At 38.5% G+C, this 5,497-nt stretch overlaps 1 long non-coding RNA gene across 1 annotated transcript; it reads left to right on the top strand.

Annotated features, from left to right (window-relative positions):
- The first annotated feature begins 207 nt into the window (after positions 1-207).
- Positions 208-3,861, top strand: LOC104250141 (uncharacterized). The gene is made up of 2 exons (XR_011406094.1): positions 208-815; positions 3,600-3,861. It is a non-coding gene; the product is annotated as an uncharacterized lncRNA (long non-coding RNA).
- Positions 3,862-5,497: the final 1,636 nt, after the last annotated feature.

Genomic DNA, 5,497 nt, shown 5'->3' with positions numbered 1-5,497 from the left:
TAGATTTTTACAATAAGTAATATATTTAGCTTATATTAAAAGATATTTAGCTAAGGTTTGGGAATTTTTCTTTTAGTCCAACTTTAAGACCCAAATATGAAGCCCAATACTCTTTAACCCATCAGCTCTTTTTAATTTAATCATAGTCATTCACTCCCTTTCATTCAATGGTCAAAACTAATCCCCATCAACATATATCTACCAAATTACAACCTAAAACCTAACCTAGAGAGCACCCTTCCCCCTTAACCAAAAACAAGCAGCGCCCCCCTCCTTTGATTTGGAGCTTCTTCTTGTTCACAACTTAGATACACGCACACGCACAGCAAAAAAAATAGTGATAGAAAAGAAAGGGGAATTCTGGATTAAAAAAAAAGGGAAGGAACAAAGGGAGATAGCTAGAGAGGGGATCAGGGATACAGGAACTAGAAAACCTTTTAATTTTCCCCTCTTCTTCTCCTTATTTTTTCTCATAGAAAATACGGCTTCTCATAAGACTATCACCGTCTCCACTTCTGATAACTACACGAACAGAGATTCATTGCCGGCGAACTCGCCGAAAGGCCAGTGCCTGTGCTCGCCAACGACCCATAGAACTTCGAATTGCTGTAATTTTGTTGTTTCTTCCTCCAGAGTTTTGCGCCATTCAAGCACGGCTGTTGTTCGAGGTTTGGGTTTTCCGTTGCCGTCGTGGATTTTGATCCGGTCAGTGGTTCAAGCTTCGTTTCTTCTGTTCATGTTGCGATTCGCTAAATTTTTTATCCGAAGTCCGTGTATATGTTTCAAAGTACCAAGGGAGTTTTCGCTACCTGAAGGTTCATTTTTTCCTTTTATCCTTGTTATCCTATCTATCATCCTATTGTGTGTTGCTTGATTCTATTACAAGAATTTGTTTGCATTTATATTTAATAAGTATATGATTTTCAATTAAGTATTATTGAGTTAGTTTAACAAAAGGTAAGATTGAATTTTTATAGGTTAAAATTGGATTGAAACAGTGTGTTTAACCAAGGGAGTTAGCTTTAAAAGGGGTACTTAATTGTCCACATATAATGGTCTTAATTTCCTAAAAGCAACAAAGGAGATAAACATATCAGTCTCATCTCTCTTGTCTTTAGAGGAAAATTGAAGATGAAGTTAGATATATTATGACAAACTTTTATGTCATATGAGTTTCTGTTGGGTTCTAGGAAATTACTACTATTAGAGTTTTATTCCTTTTTTATAGGTCAAATAAATTTCTATTCTTATACAGCAAAATGATTTAAGGTATGCGAAAGAAATACAAAGCACTGATTTAGTGAAGTAAACTTGGATAAATACGTCCATTGGTTGGGTAAATATAGTCTGATTTAGTATTATTTAGTCTTGAAGTAAAAGTATCAAGAGTTAGCTTTGTTGCTTATTTTATTCTATTGAGCCGTGGGAATGGGGAGAGGCCGAAGCCCAGTAGCAATTGATTTGTCTCCATGCTTTAATTATCGGGCTCGATCTAATAATAAAAATGAGAAGTTGAGAAAGGAATGAGCATGATTTAGAATTTTCTTCAACCTTATTCAGTTTTCTTTCATTTATTTATTTAATTATATTGTCCGCTAGGGGCATGCTTAGGCTGACCACATTTGGATAGGCAAGCCTTAGGATTTTTATTGGTTTCGAGGAGAGAGGTCGTTCCCTTAGTTAAATTTATCCAGGGAATGCCTCGAAGGATTTGTATATATTTTATTCCGGGGTATGCCCCGAAGTATTTGTACTTGGAGATCGATAGCAGAAATTCGTAGTATTTTTATTTTTATTTTCATTTTCATTTTCTTTTTATTAGGCGGGGACGACCTCGAGCCTCGTGTGTGTTTATTTTATTTTTCCGTGATTTTACCTCAACTTGAATATTTTAAAAGCCGACTAGATCAAGTATGCAATCGTACTAGTTACGGGACTTGGGGAGTGCCTAACACCTTCTCCCCGAGTCAAATGAACCCCCTTACCCGAATCTCTGGTGCAGACTTAATTTGGAGTCCAAAGTATTTTAAAAGGAAAATCATTTTTAAAAACAGTGACCTGACACACCAAAGCAAATGTCAGGTGGCGACTCTGAGTTATTTCCTTTTGAATACAATTTTGTCACTTTCTAATTGAAAATTCTTTTCGAGCTTTACTAAATCTTTTTATTTATTTAAGAGGATTAGTGAGGTTTGTAAAAAAAAGGGTGTGACATCTCTGGCGACTCTGCTGGGGCTTTGCAGGTTCGAGCTAGTACTTGATCTTGTTGGCTTTTTAGGATATTCGGTTGAGGTTTTTATGTGTTTTGTTTGCTTTATTTGATTTTTTTATGTCGTTTTATTATTTGTTAGTTGCTTATTTGCTTACAGTTTTCCCTTTATGTGTTATTGCTTTATAAACTGTCATCATTTGCATAACCAGGGGTCTTCTTTTTCTGCAACAAGTCTCCCGGAGTACGTTTGAGCGTACACGGCCTTTTTTGTGAGTCACCTGTGTCTTTAGGGGGTGGCGTGGGAGCGTGAAGTGGACCGCTAAAGCAGCCGCCATCGACCACGTGTCGCCCCGAATTGCCTTGTCTAGTGAACCTCAAACTTAGGTCAGTCTTTAGGTCATGCTTATTTGCATCATGTCATTTACCCTTAGCAGGGCTCGGTCCCAAACACCGTGTTCCTTTGTAGGAGGCCTATCCAAATTTTGTCAAAACGAGCCCGTTGCCCAAAAAGATATTCAATCATCGCAATGTGATACATGTTGCATCTTTGAGGGTAGAAAGGTCATTTGGCGGACTGATGTTTGGGAAAGAGGGAGAAATATAGAATGAAGCAAGTAGGGCCCAATTATGATTTTCTTTCCCAACTTTTTCAAGAAAAGACCAAAAAAAATTAAAAATGAAAAATCCAAAAAGATTTTGTACTTTTCCATCATTTTCCAAAAATTCAAAAAAAGGAGAAAAAGAAAATCCAAAAAGATTTTACATTTTTCATCATTTCTCAAAAAGACAAAAATATGGTTTTTCCAAATTAGTTGTATTTTTTTTAAAGGCTTTCTCTCATGTCCAATCTTCCCGAACTACGCAAATCTGATTCTCGTCTTTCGAGACAAGATACGTAGGCAACCTACATAAGGTCCGGTCTTCCTAGTAAGTCTTAGGTTCTTGGCTTTGCGGGGTCTTAGCCAAATCTTGCATGTCTAGCCACTTTTGGTCACATCGGCCATTCTTGTAAAATGTGGTCATTTTCGCAAAAGTGGTTCAATAACCCATGTCTTAAGATCTTAAGTCCACAACTAGGTGTCATATTACTTTAAGGTCCGTCCTTATTGTGTTTGCATCTTTAGCCACTTCTGGCCATATCGACCGTTTTTGCAAAATGGGTCATTCTTGCAAATTAATTTTGGGCCATGATTATCGGGAGTTTGATTTCATATAAGCCTTAGTGAGGTATATTTTCATGTCTTAGAGGTCACCTTTGTTGAGTTTACATCTCTAGCCACTTTTGGCCATATCGGCTATTTTTGCAAAATGGATCATTTCTGTAAATTAATTTTTGGGACATGATTGGTTGGAGTTGAGTCCATTAACTTTATTTAGTCTTATTCAGGCATGTATTCATTCGCAACAGCTTGAGCATGACAGAAGCCCCAGGACCATTTTAGTCAAGACCATTGCATGTACGATCTGGCTGAAGAAACTTTTTATTTTTTTAGTCTATTTTATGTTGTCTTTTAATTATTAGTCTTGTACAGTAGTATCGAGTTTGTCAGTCTAGTTAAGATTTTCGAGTCTTTTGTTATATTACTTCCTGTTTTGTATTTGAAAAATCAAAAAAAAATTATAAATGAAAAATTCAAAAAGATTTTTTATTTTTAGTTTATTTGTCCATTACCTTTTCCAGAACTACGCTTGGTCTGATTCATGAGGGACATGATACGTAGGCAAGCTACATCGGGTTCGATCAAATCATTTTTGGTTCAAAATAAAAAGAGAAAGAAAAAGAAAAGAGTGATAAGAGGTGTTGGAAAAGAAAGAGAAGGAAGGATTGAAATGAGCAAATTGGGATGATGCCATATGCCCCTGTGACCCTCAAAGCCATTTTAGAACCGTTAATTATTGCTAGGTGCATTGCACGTAATATAATATTATTATTTGATAAATGCTCTAACGCTAACATGGTGGTTTTGTGTTGTCCTCTGTTATCTTTATTCAGTTTCAGGAAGGTGGTTAGTTTGTTGGCATCCTGACAAGTCATCCATACAACACCCGATCAAAGTGTCAAACAGTCATGGCTAGCAAGGAAACAGACACTAGAGTTGTAGACCCATCAAGGGAGATTGTTGAGTCGGAATCGGAACTGCAAGAGGAGGTCCGGAGGTTGAAGCATCAGATGGCAGAAATGTATCAAGCCTGGATTAAGGGACACCCTCAACCCTCGTTCCCTACCAATTACACAGAAAACCCTGCTTCCATTCCACCACTCTCTCAATCCCAGATGCCCAATACCATTGATTTTTCCCTTCAACACGCCCCGGGCTTTACACCTTACCATAATCACCCTGGCACTTCCTCCCAAATTTTTCATGCTCCACCAGCCAAAACAACCTCATACCCTGCTCCGACATCTGCTCATATTTTTGTAGCTCCTCCACCAACTACTCTTCCTCGATCCTGTAGCGAGACTATGTTCAAAGTCACCGATGCCCGAAGAAAGTTTTAAGAAGTTTTGGTTCAGATGGAATGAACAAGTTGCTGGGATCAGTTCTCCGATTGATAGAAAAGATGTTGCTGAGCCCTGCCGACGACATGATCCAGTGGGCATTCTTGCTAAATGCTTTCAGCCTCAATACCGACCCCATAAATATCCTCGTACTCCAAATAATCCTCCCCAATGCTACTTTCCTCCACTGAATCCCTAAAGTCATACCTCACCTTCCCAGTACTTTATCCACAATGCACCGCCATATGCTCCACACTCACAAAACCCGCAATGGCTTGCACCATCTCCACAAATGTCTTACCCGCCTCTACAAGCATATCAACCCCCTACCCGAAAGAGGTTCCAACCAAGACCGGAGTACAAAATGAGAAGGCAGCAGCAAAGAGAAAAGTCTTTCACTCCAATCGGAGAATCCTACACAGGCTTGTTTGAAAAGTTAAAACAGTCTGGCCTGATTGAGCCGCTCATCGACTATACTCCGGAGCCATATGCAAAGGTTTTGATCCTACTGTACGGTGCATGTACCACTCTAATGTCCAAGGGCATAACATTGAAGATTGTCGTGCTTTGAAAAGGGAGATAGAAAGAATGATTCAAGAAGGGATAATTGTGGTCCAAGACAGTGACACCTAGAACATTGCACAGAATCCTTTACCTGCACGTGATGATGCACACTTTGTGGGGAAGATACATGGTGACAAGGAGTATGAGAATCCTCTTGGGTACTTGCTGACTGAAGTTAATGATATTGAGATTGGTGAAGGTCCTAGTATTTTGGATGTGCA

The sequence above is a fragment of the Nicotiana sylvestris genome, chromosome 3, assembly GCF_000393655.2.
Source record: "Nicotiana sylvestris chromosome 3, ASM39365v2, whole genome shotgun sequence".
Taxonomy (NCBI): Eukaryota; Viridiplantae; Streptophyta; class Magnoliopsida; order Solanales; family Solanaceae; genus Nicotiana; species Nicotiana sylvestris.
Note: the sequence above shows the minus strand (reverse complement) of the source record. Positions and strands in the feature narration are given on the sequence as shown.